The sequence below is a fragment of the Cygnus olor genome, chromosome 4, assembly GCF_009769625.2.
Source record: "Cygnus olor isolate bCygOlo1 chromosome 4, bCygOlo1.pri.v2, whole genome shotgun sequence".
In the NCBI taxonomy this organism is placed as follows: Eukaryota; Metazoa; Chordata; class Aves; order Anseriformes; family Anatidae; genus Cygnus; species Cygnus olor.
Genome location: NC_049172.1, coordinates 24,308,970 through 24,330,248, shown reverse-complemented (window position 1 = coordinate 24,330,248; position 21,279 = coordinate 24,308,970). Strand labels below are relative to the sequence as shown.

The 21,279-nt window shown below is 34.2% G+C and overlaps 1 long non-coding RNA gene across 1 annotated transcript; it reads right to left on the bottom strand.

The window, feature by feature from the left end:
- Positions 1–596: 596 nt before the first annotated feature.
- On the bottom strand, positions 597–15,774 carry LOC121069930. Its single transcript, XR_005819766.1, has 3 exons — positions 15,537–15,774; positions 12,903–12,950; positions 597–1,460 (listed from the first exon to the last, which is right to left on the bottom strand). It is a non-coding gene; the product is annotated as an uncharacterized LOC121069930 (long non-coding RNA).
- Positions 15,775–21,279: the final 5,505 nt, after the last annotated feature.

Here is a 21,279-nt window from a genome sequence, read left to right as displayed (position 1 = left end):
ATCACAACCCCTTGAAAGCATTAACAAATTCAAAGCTGGACAAATAGCTATGAAGATAATTTTCCTACCTCTTCTCACTAGAAATGCAGTTAATTGTCTGGTTTAGCATACTTTTGTAGATTAACTTGATATTTCATTGTATAGTTACTGCTAATATTATGAATTCATCTGCAGTTTGAAGGAGTTCAATGCAGACATACCCCTCCTATATGACAAATCCTGTATCTGTCAAAATCTGCTAATATTCAAAACAGAAAAGGAAGTATCTTTGGAGCAAGCTAGCTATCTAAACTTTTGCACTCATCTTTTTTTTAGATTCACTACTTGAGAAAATTAGTCTGATTTTTCAGGGGTCTTAGCCTGATTTTTTTCTAATTAGTCATGAGCCTGATGATTTTGTGTATGTGTGTGTGAGACAGAGAGAAAGAAAAACAGCCAATTTAATTTATTTGCATGACATGAGTAATGGTAATGCAAGTTTTAAAAATTTTGCACTGAAATTTTATTAAAAGATAGACAAAATAGGACATCTGAGAGTTTTCACTGTGTTTTTAAGAAATCACGTCTTATGGAAATTGAATTTTCTGAATGTTTTGGTATGTAGCAATTTTATTACTTTCCCATAAGTGTAAAAAGAAAATATTCAGTTCACGGGACACAATGCAAAAGCTAATCACAAAAGATCAAAAAGTACAATAGGCATTTGAATATCTGCTATCTGAAAGTTTGTTGTTGTTGTTGGTTTTTTTTTTTTTGGTTGTTGGTTTGTTTTGGTTTCAGTCAGAAAGCATGGATTTATTATCTATCTTCTCCCATGACACAAATAACGCTTCCCTTCCTGCTTACACTGTCTGTGTTCAGGGATTAGATGTTTAAATTAAGTTGTTGGAGAATGAAAACACATCAGTATGTCCTATTTAGTGACAGTCACACATTTAAAATAGATTAGATACTTGTGAATGTTCATAAACAGATTTTTTGGAATTGACGACAAAATGTATCCAGGGTCTTTGAAAGCCAAGGAGTATTTTAAACAATTTACAGTTAATGTGAAGTGCTGGTTTTAGTAGTTTGATGAACTATCTATATATTGTGAGAACCACCATTATCACATTAATTAGCACAGAAGTCCACATAAAAAACATTTGCTGTTTCATTACATTTCATCACCATAAAGATTAATACAGCTAGGATTACAAATAAGATTACAAGTGGGAAATATTTTTTGAAAATAATTAGGTCTTACTCCAAACTTTTATGCTTCTGATTCATTTAGAGTCAGTCCATATCAGGTCAACTCAGTTTTGATTTCATTAGGGATGAACATACGTCAAACATTGTTGCTTGAGTTGAGACTCAGATTTTCAAAGATCCACAAAATCTGAACTACAGTGTCCTGAAGTAACATTGATGCTTGTCACTTCAAATGAAGATCAGAAAAGGCATTGGTACAGCAGAGCCTATAAGGAAAGCAAATACTCAGTTATGACTAGGCAAACCCAGAGGCATCCTATTCTGGCTTGAGTATAGACTTCCTTTAGATTGATAATGTTTAGTGAGTTGACTTCCACATTTCCTCTTGGATCTTGAATGGCTGACCCTTGACTACATTTTGACTTACTGCTGTTTCATGCTTCATATTCACTGCCTCTCTCAGTGATCCCAGGGTCAATGTGATTCTGTGTGAAAATGCACAGAGCATATAGAATGTATATTACAAAGCTACAGGCTAAATTCTTTCACCATGTATTCTTAAATAAAGTCAATTCAAATTGATGATCATTGTTTACATTTTTCTTGATGCCTTGGATGATCCTGCTCAGAGTGAATTCCATATTTCTCTCCAATTATCCTCGCTCTCACTCTCCAGATCCCCGTCCAGTTTTCCTGACCTGAGTTAGCTCTTCTACAAAACAATGCTCAGTATTAATTTCTGTCTCAAAATTCTTCAATCTCCACCATTGTTCTCTCCCCAGTGCCACATTCTACACCTATATTTTGTGGTTTGTGAACTTCCTTCTGGAAAAATAGATCGTTATCTTCTGAAATCACCTTTTTCAAATTTGATCTCTCCAAAATAAAAACATAAAGGCCAGAGCAGCTACACTGTCAAGTTTTTAAGCTTACATCACTTTGAAACTGACAGCATATTACTTTGTTTCATTCAGGTCACACAAACATTACTTCATGGAAATCCCTGTGATAGATTTTATCTATATACACGTATTAATTTTTCAGATAACTACCGTTCAGCCAGGTGTGTGTCTGTGTAACTGTATTTTGTGACATGCACACACAAAAAGGAATAAAACCCACCCCTACCAGCTTCCCTGAATATTAAAATTTTAAAACACTCATTGATTCATTAAGTAATGACATTCATAAAAAATCCACTTTTTGAAATTCCTGTTTTAATTCCTTGTCTCACAGGGTTTCTTTAAAATGGACCATTTTTTCCTTTTTACTTTTTAAAATTCTGAAAAATCCAAAAATATTGTTCCTGAAGTGGGGGATGGGGCCAGGGGGAAGGTAGGGGTGTCTCTGATCTGAATCTAGAATCACACAGCAACCAGTATTATGGCACATTGAAATAGGGAATCCTGTCCTTACTCTTCAGTACTTAACAGGATGATGCTGTTTCCAAGAGAATTTATATAATGTATCTGTTTGGTATTACATCCAGATTTCAAGAGTATTAGATATCAAATGGTGCACAAGTTACTATATAAAATTTCTCCAAAACACTTTCGATTTAGTCATTGCACACTATCCCTATCTTTAAAAGCTGCATTTACTGAACTAGTAAAAGCCTTCTTAGCTAGACACAGGATGTAGTGCTATATTTGAATCTGCCAGTGTGATTCAATTTGTTTATAAATTTCTGTCAGCTTCATTAAACCAAAAGACGTCGTTGGACTTCCCCAGCACACTGTGTACCCACAAAGGGATTAGCTCGGCTCAGAAATGGATCCAGCACCCTGCCTCAGTAGCTTCATCCACTGCTGAACTATCTTTTGACTCAGGCCTGCAACTTTGAACAGCTATAACCTTGTATGCTTCTGGCACCCTCTTGTGTGTCTTTTTTTTTTTTTTCCCCTAGTCTCATCATCCCATTCTCCTTAGTAGGCAGCTTCTTCCTGAAACAACTTTCTTATTTAGAAGATTCATGTTCTGAGTAAGAGGTCACCTGATGGGGCTGTTTCCTCCAGATAACCCATCATATGGCAAGGGGCTTTGTTTCTTCTTTAAAGTTCAGTGCCAAAAATATTTTTGTTCTACTTGATAGAAATATTTTTTTGTAAATATTAATATATGGTTAGAGAATATTGAATCTTGATTGTTCTTAACTGTTAGGATCCCTTCTCTTTCCTCATCCATTCTCCATTCCTCAAAATTAAAACCCAACATGGAGGTAGTGATAAAATGCTATTATGTCCCACATTCAAAACTGACTTTTTTTTTTTCCTGAAAAATGAATACAATTACTAGCATTAAAATAACATTCCTAAGTCACCCCAATTTTATTCAAATAGCTAGAGGCACCATCATGTCTTTATAGCATTAAAGTTATGTTGGTAAAACCTCTGTATCAGCGGGACGGGAAAGTTTGAAATTCACTTTTTTTTTTTCCCCGAGTCCCTACATATTTTCTCCTAATGTAGTAGGTTTGCAATATCCCAAATACAAGTGACGTCTATCTGTGAGTATATAAATAGTTAAATGATCAGGCAACTCAAGAAATGTCTCTTTGCAATGTTAAAAGGAATGATCGTTCACCAAGGTGGATATTATATAGGAAACTGTTGCCAGCACATATGCTATAATAGCAATATGGAGTTCATAGAGCATCAGTCTAAAAATAGTTACTAAACGTTTCAGGATAAAGATAAAATGGGAATTCTTTCCCTAGACCATAATCTTGACCTGAAGTTAAAATGCTGCTTCTTAAAAGGATACAGTGCAATGTAAATCTACATTCTAGAATGATTTCAGCCACCTGAAGAGTGCAAAAGTCAAATAACTCCACTGGCATTCCCTTGACAGCTGGGACTCCTTTCACAACTGAGTCTGTTTAACTGATCTACTTATGTTCTATGTTCGTATGATCAACAATCCAATGAGAAAGAAAACAGCCAGGCTGGTTTAGATGCACAGAACCAGCCCCATACCCAAGGTAGTGGGAATCCGTTGGTTTGTTGCTCTGTTTTCTATCATTACATTAGAACAGAGTCCACCTCCTTGCTCTGCAACCTTTAAGGAAGGGAAATAAGCCCCAAAGTTTGTGATTACACATCATGTTTTTTACAATTCATAGCAAGCTCTTAAATATTCTCTACAGCTGTAAGGTTTCATGTGTTGTTAGCCCCAAATTAAAATATATTAACCAGGGACTAACCCCACTGTCTTGTAAAATGAACATTTCCATATATCACAACAAATGGCACACACATAATATAGCATCTATTCAGGCTTGAAATCTCTTGCCACAGCATAGTTGCTATTATGTTCTTGTTGGTTTGTTTCTGTATTTGGATGCAAAAGGGAGGACAAGAGAGGTACCACTCCATTTCTTATTTTTGTAATCTTTCTGCTCTAAGACTGAAAACACATATCTTCCTACATGTAAAATACTCATTTATTACCTGTGAACACTAGATGAATACAATGGTAATATAACTTTAAAGTTATTGATCAGGATTTTCCATGTTAGATAAAAGCAAGACACATCTTACCACTTACTCTTAGGAACTGCGTTCTTTTCTACTCCTAGGCAACCAATTTCTACACAGCTGTTATTCCCAATTTATTCACTACATCTTTATGACCCTTTCACTGCAGATACATTGCTGCTATATTAACAGAAGGTCACACAGTGTCTTAGACCCAGAGAAGAAAATATTATTGACAGAAAGCTCTGATGTCAGATGTAGAAGTTGTATAAATGATTTTGATATAAGTGAAGTAAAACCAGCCTATGCTGCTAAATATATATACATAATAATAATAATTAAATAAAAATGACCTAAAATACTTCATACTCAAACTATTCATAAGATCCTATTAAGTTTGGGGAATTAAACACAAATGTATCACCAAAAATGGCAGAAAACAAGAGAAATTTTCATCCTGATATAGCAAAAGTGCTCTGCTTTTTCATCCAGATAAGAAAGAAAAAGAAAAGATAAAAGAAGATAATCTTTTCCCTGTATAAAAAGTTAGAAAAAAAATGCCTTTTCACAAGGAGGAAATGAAAAATTAGAAATTCTGAATAGGCAACAGGGGAAGAAAGATATGTTATGAAGGAATTAAAGGAAAACAACATGATGTGGGTTACTAAAGACAAGTAAAAAGCTTTAAGATACAGAAGAGAGATCCAAAAATGCTAGCTATGCACACAGTATTGCCTCTGTTCATAGTCACTCTAAATTATTAATGTCCCTCTTTAAAACAAACAATGAAAAAACACTTAACTTGAAACAACAGTTATTTTAACAACTGGGCTCCACAACAGGCATAATAGAGGCAGGACCCTCAGGACCTTTAATATTCTGCTTCCCACATGTATTCTGTGATTAAAATTTAAATTATGTAAAAACAAGTAGGCAAAAAAACAAAACAAGTCCAAAGGGTATGCTGACTAGCAAATACAATGGTCAAAAAAGAAAGAAATCAGTGACAACTATAGCCAGAGCTTTTGTGATGTTACCTTACATTTAGCAATTTACATAAATTTTCTTCAGAGCAATGTTTTAACAGTACGCTTTCATGAGACAGAATCATTTACAGGAAATTAGGGAAAGATGATCAGTGACAGATATGACAGTCATTTGGTTACTCTTCACAGAACAAGAGTCAAAAAAAAATTTTAAAATCCAACCTTAACTGGTTGCTGATTTAATTGAACAAAGACAGAATCCAAGCACCTAGTATAGCTTTAACATTAGTTAAATTTGTATAAAAGGAAGACAGTAACACAAATCAAGTCACCACTGAGATAACCACATTTCAATCAGATTTCAGATAAAGTCAAAAGTAAAGCAATAAGTGGTGTCACTTCTTGACATGAAAGGTTTTTATTCTACTTTCTAACAAACCTTGTTATTAAGTGGGAAGCTGTAAGACAAGAGCTGAGAAAGCAAGAAAAATAGCAAAATATTTTATATTTTCCTCTTTTAAAGGTATATATGCTTTTCTGAAAAATGATGTTCTGAAAGGGGTTTGAGGCCTTGTATTCCAGTAAATATTGCTTGCACCTGGCCACCAGCTTGTTATTGAACTCATCTGGGTCTCAGGATGTGTCAGATATTGTCAGGGCTTGTCTTACCCTGCCTGGAGCTGTGATTTAGTTTGTAATAGCAGCTAAAATACTGGTGACTATTGCCAAATTTGTTTTAACTTGTCCTTAGCTTTGTACAGGTGTATGGTGTAACATCTACCGTTAAACACAGGGTTTCTAGGACATGGCAAGTAATAGCAACTAGTTATTATGCATTGTATTAACTGCCTCTGACTGCAGCACAAAGCACAATGTAGTTGAGTATAGGTATGGGATTATAGCAGGAGCCTTGAATGTACAGACACAGGATGCTACCAGAGGCCCCAGGACTATAAACTCACCTGTGCTACTCAGCAGCGGTCAGTTATTAGTTATCAAAGAAATGCAGCCCTGGGAGATGAGCAAAAACAGTGCTGGGGATAACAAAGTGAACAAACAGTATCTAACACATATAAAGATAGCAAATGTGGATGCATCATGGTGCTTTGAACAAAGGAAGAGACAGCAAAGTGCAAGTGTGTTAGCAACTTGTAAAAATGACTTCAAGTGGGTTCTTGCATGTGGATGAAGAAACCACCAACACCAAAGTTCTCCTATAAAAGAACACAGGACACTGCTGACATGCCACACCCTTGCCAAAAGACCAAAGACATCAACCTCAGAAGCTGGGGGGCAGTGGAAGGAAGGCAAACACAGCAGAAAGGGGGTAGATACTCAGAAGTTATATTCATGTTAACTGCATTTCCTTAAAACTTAAAAGTCCTAGTAACATTGCAACTGGGTTAATAATAATGTTTTGATTAGACTGTTTAGACCAGCTAGACTGGTCTAGTCTAGACATAGTGTGTAAGGTGTTCTCCCCTTCTTGCACAAAAGAGAATTCTGAGTGTAACAAACATTTTTTAAAATATTCTCAGGAAGCAGATGCTTGGGGGAATCCTATCAATGTGTAAAAATATTGGGGGAGGGCAGAGGAAGGCTAGTAAAGAAGGTGGTCTCAGACTCTTCCCAGTGGTGCACAGTGGCAGGACAAGAAGCAATAGGCACAAACTGGAATTCCAGGATATTCCATTCAAGAATCAGAAAAAAAAAAAAAAAAAAAAAAAACAGGGTCTGTGTCAAGTGGCCTGTACACCCATAGGTAGCTGGATTTGTTTTATTTTTTGCACTTCTCCATATAATACTTTGAAAATTATTTAAAACATTCATACATAACAGAAAAATACATGCAAAGGTCAATACTTTGTATCAAAAAAATACAACAAACAACTTAGTAAATATAGAATATTATAGAGAAATTGAGAATATATAGTACTGAGGAAGGTATAGACTACACTTACATTTTGTGAATCTTCATCTGTCATTGCCTTTGTTTTTGAGATATTTTTCCAGCTATAACAAGACCAATAACCATTTTTTTTATATATATATAACATTCTGTTCTCTGGTAGGATCATTATAACAGAATGTATTTTTGAATATGTTTTTCATTTAATATGCCTGTGTAAACATTCCTGTTCCAGCATAAAGAGGAATCACTGGGAGTTTTGCCAGCCTACGTCTGAACAAGGTGTAAAGAAAGACTCTCATCCTCTGTATGCAATCAGTGGCGGAAGTTAAAGGAGATATGATAGCTCCTTCACGAATGACTTAACCCAACATTTCTTAACAGAAGAACCAGCACATATTGCTTTTTTGTTTTGTTTTTAAACTAAGGGACTAGGGCAAGCAAGGCCTTCCAGCATCTCCAGTAGGATATAAGGGTGTACATATTTCAGTAAGGAAGTTTAGCAAGTAGAAATGTTGTCAGGCTATATGATCATTTGGGACTGTAAATTTTCTGGCAAGCAAAACAATGAGATGTACTTCTGTATAAGGAAATGAATGTGCTTATAAAACTTTAACAATTAACTTTTCGACACCAGAGTAAATGCAATAAACATATGCATGTGACAGCTAAGATTTAGTTGATATCCTTTTTCAAACATATTTATAGACCAGGTATTTTTTCCTTATCCTGTTATCATTGAAAGTTAGATCAAAGGAAAGTCCTTCTAAAGTCCTTCCTTAGAAACACTTCAGTTAGAACTTTGAAACTCTTCAGTAAAATACAAGAGGACGCACTGTACACACTGTAACTGGATGAAGTAATCCAAGATGAAGGAAAAAATAACTAAATATCTTGTTGACAGAGCCTTTGGGCTGCAAGCTGCAAGGTTAAAATAACTCTCTGTAGTTCTCTACGCTAATAAGAAATAAGAGTCACCCAATTACCTACACTGCAAAATGCTATAGAGTTAGTGCACTGAACTGTTCTTATCATCCATCTCCTGAGTGGTTAAGCTCTCACGCCCACCCATTGGTATGGATATTTTTCTTATCCTGCTTATATAATATACCAATATATTTATAGCAGCAGAAAGACACAGTCATTAAGAAGAAAGGAACAGTCTGCAAAAACTCCCAAATGTAACTTTTTGCAGCTATTTAAGATTCAATCAGAGTAATCTTCACTCAGCTGATAAACAGTTCAAACATTTCTACAGGTCCTCCTCCATAATAAGCTACCTCCGCTCTTTGAGAGTTGTCATTTAAGGAGGTGGCAAATGGTAATTCCATACGAGCAATGATTTGATGAATTGCTGATGTCTGGAAATCATGGTCGTAATCCAGCATATGAATGAAAGATTTAACACTGTATGCACCAGATCTAGCAATGAAAGCAATATGAAATGAGGAACATCTGTCTGTATCACTTCTGTTTCAGCATTGCTCCCTCAGAGCTGAGCTGCTGTAGCAGCCTAGCTGAAATTCCGTCCTCTTGAAGTCTACACAAAAGCCTCCTTTAGGAACAGGCAAGAGATGTGGTTATGATACAGCATTTTTATTTCTGTACTGACAGTCAGGAATCCCATTTATTTTGTATCTAGCTTTTAGATTAAGCTGGCTATAAGAATCTCAGTATATAAATAATAATAATAATTATTATTATTATTAATAACAATTAATAATAATAATAAAACAGACTGATTCAAGTCTGTAATGGAGACAGAAGAATGGAGTTGCAAGTATCAAAAAAGGAGTCCTTTTTCCTGCTTGGTAAAGGATGCATTTGATGCTAAGGTTCATTTAATAGTCTAAAAGTGGAAACAAGGAAATGTGTGACATCGGATAACATAGATCATAAAGCATGTATTTCACAGTGATATCCAGTGATATCACTAGTCATATCCAGTGATAAGAAGAAAAATTATGTCAGGCAACAGACTGTGAACAAGATAGTTTCATGTTTTTTACAACCACCTCATAGCAATCACACTGTATGTAAATCCACTCAGACATTCTAACTAGACACAAACATTTGCTCCAGTTACGCATACTTTTCAAAGAAATATTACTATCATTGTAAACAAGATATCTTTGGAGACAGTGAGAGGGAGACGAAATGATTTTCCTATTAAATCAGACACTATGGAGAAATATAAACTGCTAATAGAATGAGACTGGTAGCAAAGCAAGATTTGTTGTACTTACATAAAAATACAATGGCAGTGGGAAAAACACATCAGCCTTCATTTCACTTTGTAGCAATGCATATGATATAATGCATTGCACAGAATCAAGTGTAAGAAAATATGTTAATACCTTATTTTTGCCTTTCAAGCTCTTCAATTTTCTCCTACCCACCCCCCGACCCCCTTCTTGTGCTCTCCTTCAGGCTGCTTTTATCTGACTTTGTCTTTCCATTCACACAAACCCCATCCCAACCCTTTACTGACAAACTACCATTCCAGGCATCAATATTCCCTGTCTCATTACTAGTTTATCCAGTCTCTTGAACTCATAGGACTGTCCACTTTCTACTCAAGAAATGTCATTAGTAGTGTAAGTGCTATGAGTGCATATCCATATAGCTTAACTGTAGACAGTATTAGAAAATTTCAAGACATTCAGTTTTCATCATCCTCCCTTACCTTCCCACCCCAAGCCCCACTTCATGGTTTATGTTACAGACGATAGACCTATGTGTGTTAGACTTATGGGTATACCTACCAGTAAGTCATTTCTGATTGAGAACTGTGTCCTGTTCTCACAAGACAAACATGAACAGAAGAATAGTTTGCAATTTTTAAGAGAAACATTAAAACAGTCCACCAGTTTTTAAAAGTAACATATTGTTGTGTTACAAAATGGAATAAGAAGAGAGAGTAATCAAGGTCCTCAACTCCATCAGCATTAAAAAAAAAAAGTAGTCTACTGATATTAAAAAGAACAGCTACAAAACCTTTCACCTTCAAATTCTCAGAAATCGGAGATAGAACATACTTGTATTTTCCCATTCTGCTTGAGGACCTGTAAATTAGCAGCTATAGTTTTGTTAGTAAAACTAACCAACTAAACCTGCTAATTTGCTTCCTTCTGTTTGGCAGATTGTTCACAAAATACCTCCCCTAATAGATTCTTATAGGAATCTGTAAGAGAAAGTATCACATGGTGGCATTCTAGATTTGGTGATTAGCTTCTATTGTGCTATATGTAATCCAGGTAAAGAACTCCATTCATAATCTCCTTCCAGAATATGTTATAGACAAGAAAAACCTCTCTTCACTAGACTTTCTTTTAAATCATCAACTCTTATTTGAAAATACACAGCTGATTGGATGACAATGCAATATAATAGCACTGCTACTAATAAACCTAGAATAAAATTACATTTTAAATGAATAAAGAAATTAAGAATTGTGAAAATCATTGCAATATTTAAAATTTGTGATATTGTATAATGAAAGCTTAAGACTTGATAGAATCGCACGAGTAACCACGATATTTATCATCCAAACTATTAAATCCTTTGATGTCATGGAATTTGTTAAAAAATAAAAAAAAATATATTAAAAAAAAATCTTTAACAATTATAGCTCCTTTGCTCTCACTTTATGAATGGAAAAACATACACAGAGTCAAGCAAAATTCAAGTGAAATTTACCAGTACTAAAAGTATCATCGGAAATATTCTTTTCAATTTTGTTCAATTTATAAACATATTTTATTTAAGAAAAAAAAGCAATCAAAAACAATCAAGCATTGCTTGTTGTTTCAGCAATCACCTACAAAAATTTAAAAAATGTGTACAAAAGGCATTGGTTCATATGCCTTTACCATAGTGGTTGTTAGAACTCAGCCTTGACTTAAATTTGGCAAAATAAGATGAAGCAAGAAGATATGAGTACTTTTTAAATTTCTAGGCTGTTTACTCATCATACACAAGATGTTCAATAACCACTGACACTAGTGTTTTTCAAAAATATATGCACAGATTCTGTCTGGCTTATTTGGGCTTTGCTGTAATTGAAGGAAATCCGGGTAAACTCCTTGTGTGGTATCCAGCAAATTCTGATGGGATCCTTGTTCACGGCTTTTAGTTTGGAGCTTTTGAACTGTCGACAAGACTCAGAGTTTCACAGATGCCTTCTAATGATATTGGTTATGCTTTTAATGCAAGTAGTAAAAAAAGTTACAGTATCGCCTAACACCTAGTCTTTCATCAGTAATCAGCCTCTACTCTCTTTCCCTTTTTTGTTTTGTTTCAAGTGAAGGAAGTGGAACAGAGCTAAACAAACCTTGTACAGAGGCCATCATCCCTTGGGCTCTGCAGTATCAGATTTTTTTTCCCCATAAATTGGCTATCGACACTCTCTGAAACTCACAATTAAATATTTTAATGATCTGAAAATAAACAGTATTTTTATTGCAAATTTGAAAAGATCCTAATTCTCAAAGGTATTTGTCTGTTCTAAATTTAAGCCTCAAAAGAGCCTTGTTAGTGAGGAAATCCCATTAATTTCAATACTCATGCTTTAGATTCACAAATCTACTATTCAGTTTGATAGAACTATGCAGGATTGAGATTTGGGATATTGTAATTACCTGCTATCACAAGACTAGGAAGAAAAAATTATTGATAGGTTGCTAATTAGTTGAATAGGTCTACTCAAAAAATACTGAGGTGTCAAAACCCTGTCAAATAAACAGACTGTCGTAAGAATGAGACTTCAGGCAGGAACCAAGTGAATACATACGGTTTATTTTATAATCAGAGAAAATAATAAACCAAGACAATATTTATTGAAAGTAACAAACAAATATTGCTTGATATCTCTGTTCATCAAATTCCCAAACTTAAAAAATCATTCCTCAAATACTTCCCCTTTCCCTGCTTTGAGGGCTGTTAAAAACCAATGTGTCTGATGCTACTTGTTGCTACGGATGAAAGAGCAAATGTTTTTGCACACTGCAGATGGTGTTTTGCTGTTTTCACAGGCAGGTCACCAAATACATTCTGTTCATGTTTTCAGATGCACAACAGTTGCCAGATGTTATATTGAACTCTAAAACTTTTTAAACATCTCCTTGTAAAAACAGAAATTAGAGAGAACTAATAACAGCAGCTTTGACATCATAGAAAACATAACACAAGACATGCCTTAAACAGGTTAAGAAATACAGGTATCACAAAACATGATAGTATTTAAAAGCAACATAGACTGAATACTTGAAAAGTATTTTATATGACATAGTAAGGCAATAAGTCTTGGAAGCAACTTAAGGTACAAATTTTACTTACCTTTTAATTGATTTGGGTTTGATAGCAACAGTGCAGTTGGCCACCGATCTCAAAAGAAAAATGGAAAGACATAATTGATATTGGTTCACTTAAAATGTATCAAAGGAAAAAAATCACCAGACTTAAAATTTTTACTTCTTTTTCTCTAAAAGCTTGAGGTGAGAAATCTTTCTTAACAGTTTTTTCATTGTTTTACATATTCGCAACAGTAATACATAAACTTCCTGTGCAAAACATGCTAACTAACTCCCTTGCAAAAAGATGTCTACTGACCCATCACTGATCTGCAAATACATGTAACAGGTTCAAGCTGTTAGCTAACAAAATAGACAATAAGTAAATAGGTAGGCATATAGCTCAATACATTTAATTTGAATTTCTTAGAATGCAATTTTTTTAAGAAAATGTTCAGTTCCTTTCTATAGCAATTTAGAAATATAATAACAATTTGAATATTTTTATATTCTCATGGAAAATGTGAAAAAAAATCAAATTCCTTTTTTTTTATTGTAAATGGAATGGAGAAATCTACACATTCCACTTGTTGTAGTTATGCACTGGTAAATTTTAAGAAGTGAGCCATTAATCAGTATCATCAGCTAGTCATATGTCACACTGCACATACAGTCAGAGCATCCGAACTTTAGATGCCACACCTTTAAATCATGAGAAATGGAAATATACAGAGGGTTTGTAGGAAAAAAAATAGTTTAAAATGGGCAGAAAATGAAAGCTTTTGTGGATAACTTCAAAATTTAGTAATTTAATGTAATTGTATATACTAAGAGAAATTCATGTCTGTTTCTCATTCATTCCGTTGCTTTTAGGTTGAACAAATCTTTTATACATATCTCTTTTTAAAAAAAAAAATCTAATAGTTTCACCACTGAAAAGGCAAATAAGGATTCCAAAAATCTAAGCAATAAATTCCATTATGACAATGTCATAAAGTATGATCTATAAGTTTTTATGTGCTCCTTAGGTCACTGGCATGAAAATACACAGATGTTAGTTTAAGGTTTGCTAACATTAAAATATCTAACACCACAGAGAACTTGAAACTACAGCAGAGAACTATGACTGTAAGGTAGTTGCACAGAATAGAGTGCAATAGATGCTAACACATATGCTTAGATTATCAGCAGCAGACAACAGCAACACAAATATTTTATATAAAAAAGTAATTTCATTTGTGAAATTACTGTTGTCCCTTAATCCCCAGTTGAGACAAATTACTTCAATATCAGACTATAAAACAAAACAAAGAAAAAGAAAACCCTAGCAAATCACAAACACAAGAAAGACATTAAGCACATGAGCAAACAGAGAACTTAATATTGAGAAAACCAACTTATGATTTTGCATACTTTCATATTTAAGTTTCATATTTCATTAAATTATAACATTATTTAATAACTAAATACATTTCTGCTTTTCTCAGTGTAATTTCCTTCTCCAAAAAGAAAGAATTCACAATTGGACACTTCTCTTAGCTTATTAGCTAAACTACTCAGTTTAATAATTTACATTTCAGATTACCCTGATTTCATTAAACAAACAAATTTAAGATGCTGTTCAGGGTAGTGCACTTTGTAAATGTGGAAAATAAGGAGCTTGACATTTTTCTAGTGTTAGGACAAAGAGAAGTTTTGACTCGTATGAAATGAACCATTAAATAAATTGCACTAAAATGAATAACGGAAAAAAAAAAAAAAAAAAAAAGAACAATTGGAGCTTTCAAAAATACTTTTTGGAATAGCCCAGATTCCAGTTACCATTAATTTTTTATATGCTAACATTAAATCACATATTTTAAAGCCCAGTGGCACAACAAAGCCGATAACGTTTTTCATAAAAATATGTATTTCCTTCTGTAATGCTGCAACATACTCTCTCAATTTCTTATATCATCACAAGTGCATCTTAGGGTCATCTAAAAATAGGACTCTTACTAGAAGTTCTTATCTTTGTGGATAGTGTGAGTCATACATGATTACCTAAAGCAAGAATTTGAAATATTTTAGTACTTTTCAAAGTACTAAGAAACCTCGAATTGAAATGTCCTCAAATACCTTTGTGTCATACATTAAGTAGTGCAGCAGATTTTCAGATTTAAGGGGCTGCTTTAAACGCTTTGTACACAGTTCTGTTAGATTCAGCTTTGGTAAATTAAGACCAAGGACAAACGTTGGAGATTCTAGCAAGTTTGACAGCAGCATGGAGCAGTCTCTGGAGAACAGTGTAAAGGAAACAGATGTTCAGCATAGAATTCTATTTCTTTTTCTATTTTATGTATCAAGTTTTTTTAGTATCGATATCAGAGTAATGCAAAACAATGAATACTAAACTTTACAAATTTGTCTCAGAGACAAAGGTGAGAAGAAAGGCTTTTCTTTTGACACATCTCTAATTTTTATAGTTCTGTATCTTGAAAACACCCAAGGCACCTGACAGCTTATGGCTCTACAAAGCAATATGGAACAGAGAAAATAGAATTGTTTCAAAAAAAAACTACCTTTGCATGCTGGCAATGTGAGGCTGACAAAAGAAAATGGAATCAACAGAAAAATGGGCAGCACTAGGAAGGAGGGGCAAGCAAGGAAAGAATTTAAGGAAGGGACACATATTCCAGACCTTCTTCGTGCCCTCCTTTCCAGCACAGATTTTTAGATTTTCTTTTCTTCATCTACAGCTGTGTTGTGAGGTCTGACTTGTAGATGGCTTCCAAGTCAGAAATACAGACAAGATTGCTAACTAAGGAAGAATTTAAATGAAAAAAGGCCAGGCAGAAAGATTAAGAAATGTTTTGGTCACATTCATATTTAGCTACATAACTTAATAAACACAAAGAGATATAGAAGAGTAAGGTAACAACTGAAGCATGAGGATTTATCAACAAGAATAAAAGAAAATCTTATAGGTAGGGACAACCAAATCAATTAACTATATCAGGCAAGTATAATATATCTCTGTGGGTTTTTTGTTTTGTTTTGTTTCGTTTTTTAATATGATGATTTATATTTTCATATTGAAATAAAACCCTTATAATTGCAATAGAAAAATGCATATACATTCAATGCCTGAGTCTGTAAACGTTGGGTTTTATTGTGGTTTCAGCCAGCAGGCAGCTAACACCAGAATTGAATGCTTCCTAAGTAGCAGAATTGAGGAAAGTGCACCAAGTTTGGCTCCTTTTCTATGCAACTCTTCATAAAATTCCATCAGAAAGTCCCAGCAAGTTTTATACCCTCATTTTACAGACATTTAGCATGCAATGTAACAATATATAATAACCTCATGGGTACAACGTGAGGCCTAGTGGAGACACAAAGTTGTGTTTTAGTTCATGTGGATGTGGCCACTCTCCTGTAGAAAGGGTTTGCCTTTAGCAGTGTGGACATGAGCCAGGCCAAACTACATGGCCTGAGGACCAAAGATTGCACCACTGCCCTCTTATTCATCAAAATATGCACACATATAATTTGGAAAGTCAACATTTATGGTAGTCTAGGGATCAGGCAAAAATAAAACAGTAACTGACCAAACTATATTTCACGTCTAGTGGTTTTGTCATCTATAAACACACCAGTCATATACATATATATATAAATACTTTTGTCAAAAGAAGGAGTATAATAGGGAATTCTATATGTGTGGGAGTATATCCATATGTGTGGGAATATATCTGTATGTGTGGGAATTTTATATCTTGTGAGAATATCTTCATGACAAATGTTAGTACTTCATGAGAGTAAACCTTTGGGAGTAATCAATAACAAACAGTCTGGAAGTACAAGTTTATACAGCACTTCTTTATATCACTGAAAAGGTAATCACAGTTTAAAGAGGATTTTTTTTTTTTCATCTTTCTTAAGAATTAATACAAGTGACTGACTTCTACTTACAGTGGTGTTACTGTGACCTGCCACACACAAATTAGCCACTGCACTAACAAGAAGTGTTTTACAAAGAATGGCATAGGAGTCATGAAAATGCTTAGGAACTCAATATCTTGCAAAAATATAGTTTATATAACCATTTCTCAGAATGGCATAAGAAAAAGAAGAGACAAGTTGTTGTTTTGATAATTTAATTACAGGTAGAAGCCTTAAATTAGAATAATGACTACTTAAACTAAATGTTTCTGTTAGTGAAAACAACCAGCAATTAGCACAGATAACACAAGTAAATGTAACACGACCTATCATAAAATAACCCATTAAAAAAAAAAAATTAAATTGACCTTTTCTTCAGAAATGAATAATACTATAAGCCACTGTTCTTCTGTACCTATTCCTGAAGTCATGCATCCTAATCTACAAAATGAAGTATGAAGAGTAGAATAATACAGAGAGTAGTGTATAGAATAGAAAAAGTGCAGCAGAACAGATTAGGCAGCCTTTTTTCTCTACACAGAAATTTTGCAACAAATCAAAGCTTTCCAAATCTTTTGGTCTAAACATTCAGTTTTAGAACTAGTAACTCTATCTATATAAAGTAAATACAAAAGCCTTATGACATGTTAGATTTGTTTAATGTTGTTACTTTTTTCCAAAGGCTGGGTTTCTTCTTTGACATTGTTTCTTAGAGCTTCTCATGCTCTGGTGTACAACTCTCTTTCCTCAGAGGAGATCAAAAAGAAAGCTGACAAAATCTCACACGACCTTCTTTCTCCCTTCAGCCACTTCTTTTTCTTCTCAGCCCCTCCAGAACTCTGCTTCTCTACCACAGGCAGAAGCACTCCTCCACATCCTCCTGTGGGCTTCTCACAAATGACCCTTCTCTTCTGTTCTCTCTCTTTTCTCTTTAACTTCCACTTTTATCTCTTTTTTGCTCAATGTGACCATGCTTTCATTTTGCACATTACAAAACAATGTAACTAAACACTCCTGATCCTATTTGCCAGCTATGTCCCAACTTCTTTTCCTCGTGCCACCTCTAAAATTTACTCAGCTTCCTGGCTTTGCTATTTAGATTTCTTAAATTTCCAGACTTGCTTCCGTTGAGCTTCAGTCCCTTTCTCTGTGCTTAAACTACTCTAGTCTAGCTACTTACCCCAGACCTGCCAAGATACTTTGAGTGCTATTAGTAAAGGTCTTTAAGTTGGCTTGTATTTTTCTTTTTACTCTTGAGTGTAAGCATGACATTTCTTCCAGCCCCATTCATCACCACAAGCTAGCCATCACCTCTGTGGCAGAAACTCAGCAATCTGTGTGCCCAGTTCTAAACTGAAATCTTACTCTCCGCCTCCAAGATCTCCTCACAGAGGTCACATCATCAACTAAAGGTGAATATGACTGAGCAGTTTGCTTGCAAACCCTGCAATGATTCCTAATGCTTTCTCAGTTGCTGTTTGTAACATCACTCTCCTGATCTTCAGGCTATCCTTTCAGCACCAACCTTTGACTGACGCCTTTCTGCACAATACCACGAGCATATGTCTCTCCCTGTCCACCTATCTAACCTACACTCCTAGCTAGGCTCATACTTTGAAAGCCGAAATTTTTATTGCTCCTAATCCTTTGCACATATAATTTCTTTCTTTCTCCACAACAGTGCAAATGAGTTTTATCCCATTATTACTTGTGTTTAAGCAGAAGATTGCACTATTTTCTTACTATAAACCATAATGCAACAGTGGGATTTGCTGTGGGACCTGTCACACTATATGGGGCATGTCTGACAAACAAGGTTTCATGACTGAGTGCTGTCTGCAACATTATATCAGACCTTAGAAAACTCCACAGACTATTAAAGCTCTGCTGCATACAGGATCATTTAAAAAACATCTCAGACATCTTCAATAACTGAGTTTATAAGCCACTATTCTAAAACATGCTTTAGAATTGAATGTTCTGCCAAGATACTTTTATTCTCCTTGGAATGGGTTATCTATAAAAATGTAAAAATATTTAATTACATTTTTCCTCACAGTTCTTTTGACATATGCTTCAAAACAACTAGTAATATTTGTCTTTCTGTTCCAGAAGGGACATACTACAATTGCCAACACCTAAAAAGAGAACTAGACAAGCATTTTACTTTTTTTTTTTTTTTTTTTCCTACCAGGAGTGAAAACTGAAAAATCCTGTTCATTCCAGGAATTTAATAATCTTTATGTTAAAGTCAGAAGGAAATTTACTCTTCATTTCTGACTTCACCATGGGTAATAGAGTCCTGAGTTTTCATCACCAAAATGAAATCTGAAATATAGTGTATATATGGTATCAAACATAAATCTATTATTAAAAATTCCTTACATTAGTAAATGGTAAGTTATTACCATTGCTCCACTTGTTAAATTAGATCAGAATTTATTCAGAACAAGGAGAATACACATTACCATCACAAACTGTTGAATATTCATCACAAAGGATGAGTAATTGAAGTCAGAAATAAATAAAAGTCCTTCATATTACTGGTGGACACCAGCCAGACAGTTCAGCCTGCTTTTCACTGAACACCTGTATTCTATTACATTGTTAGTGAAAGTCTTGATGTGCTTTGTATTTTCAGGATTTCTGTCTGTATTTTCAGGACTTCTACATATATATGTTTTGTTACCAATGGGGAGCATTTTCTGAAACATCACTGTAATGTTCAAGAATTCCTAAGTGAGCCAAGACAATTTGCATTCCTTAATTGCATATGTACTTTTCTACTTCAAGTACTTAGCAAAATGGTGTAAATTGGTTTTACATTTAAAAATAAATAAAAATAAATAAATCATTTTTTGTCCTAATCAAAACTTCTTTACTCATACAATGGTTTTTAGTGCTTTAACTAATTTCCTCTAAAGGTAAAACACTTTTCATTTTAAATTATTGGAGTGGAAAAGTGCACACATTTAAAAATTTATGAAAAAATATGTAAGAGCCTGCAGTCTCATACAATATGCATGATATAGCACCATATCTATTCTACCTACTTGTTATGTTTGCTTAAATTGCCCACAGTGATTTGTTTGGCAGAATATACCTCCTTATTTTTCCATAAAAGTATTTTTTATGTCTTATAAAGTATAATTTATTGTTTAAACTGTACAAGGAAAAAGAAAACGTAACATTTCAGACTATATTCTCCCTTCCTTATTAAAAGAGGATAACTGCTAGTGGGAATTTAATACAACATTTTTATAAAACCAGTGAGGACAAATTAAAATGGGAAAATACCTATGAAACAAAATAGCTTTAACAGTGATAATTTTTGCATTTCACTGAATTTCTGCATCAAGCTATGTGAACCTGGAAGGAAAGTGTTAATCCTATTTAGTGATGAGGTTATTTCAGGTAGTTTTAAATATATACTTGACTTTTGAAGAAAGTAAAAAACTTTCCAGTTAAATATCAGTATCAAAACTATTCAATAGGATGAAAGAGAAAAAAAAAATACCCTTCCCCCTTGGACAGAGCAGAATTTTTCCTTTCATGTTAATTTAGTATTTTCTGTCTCATGTATGCTAATGATTTTGTTCAGTATTTATCAGACTGGCAACAATATAAATAGTACTTGAGAAGATCCTAAAAACAGTCAAAGGAAAATAAACTTTTTTTAACACTTAATCTTTTCATTAAAGAAAAAAGAATCTACTTTCTAAATGTTGAAGTAATTATCAGTTCAGTTTATGATAAACTTATCCATTTTCAGCTATTATATGACAGTTAAATAAATGTAGTGAATGAGCCTTTGAAATAGACAGCATTACATATAATCGTAAAGTGATACAATTAATTTCCTGAATATTATAGATAAACTACAGAATGAGAGTCAAAATTTGATATCCTATTAACAGAATCACTGTTTCTCAAAGAATCAGAAGAGATTAATATTTTTGCATTCAAGGAACAGTGACAGAATCAACACATTGCATTTCCTCTAGGATAATGCTACACTATATACTTTCTTGGTAAGATTTTTGTGTATATAGTTTTCCCTTTATGAGATTTACTGCTTAGAATTTGGCTTGGCAGCATTGCTGCAATTTTGCCCCAACCTTAGCAGTTCAAACTAACATCAAATAAAGGGTGCAGCTGTAGATGGAGAGATCTGCCAGCACAGGAGTAATCCCTGTGCCACAAACTGGAGCAATCCATTCCCTTGAACCTTCCTAAGGTTCCTAAACTGGAATTACAGTTGTTTCTTGGAACAGTTGAGTCTTCATAAGCACAGCTCATTTCTGCAGACAACTCCCCAAACTGTCATATAACGAGACCCCAGTTGCTTAAATTCTTTATGAGCCCTTGGTCCCTCTTCCGGGTTTTCTGAAATTTAAACCAGCTAAAATCAGGGGGACTTTTTTTACAGCTTCATTTTGCTTTGACCTGTGTCTTGGTGAACTTACAATATTTCTCTGTTCCCTCAAAATTAAATCCATTAG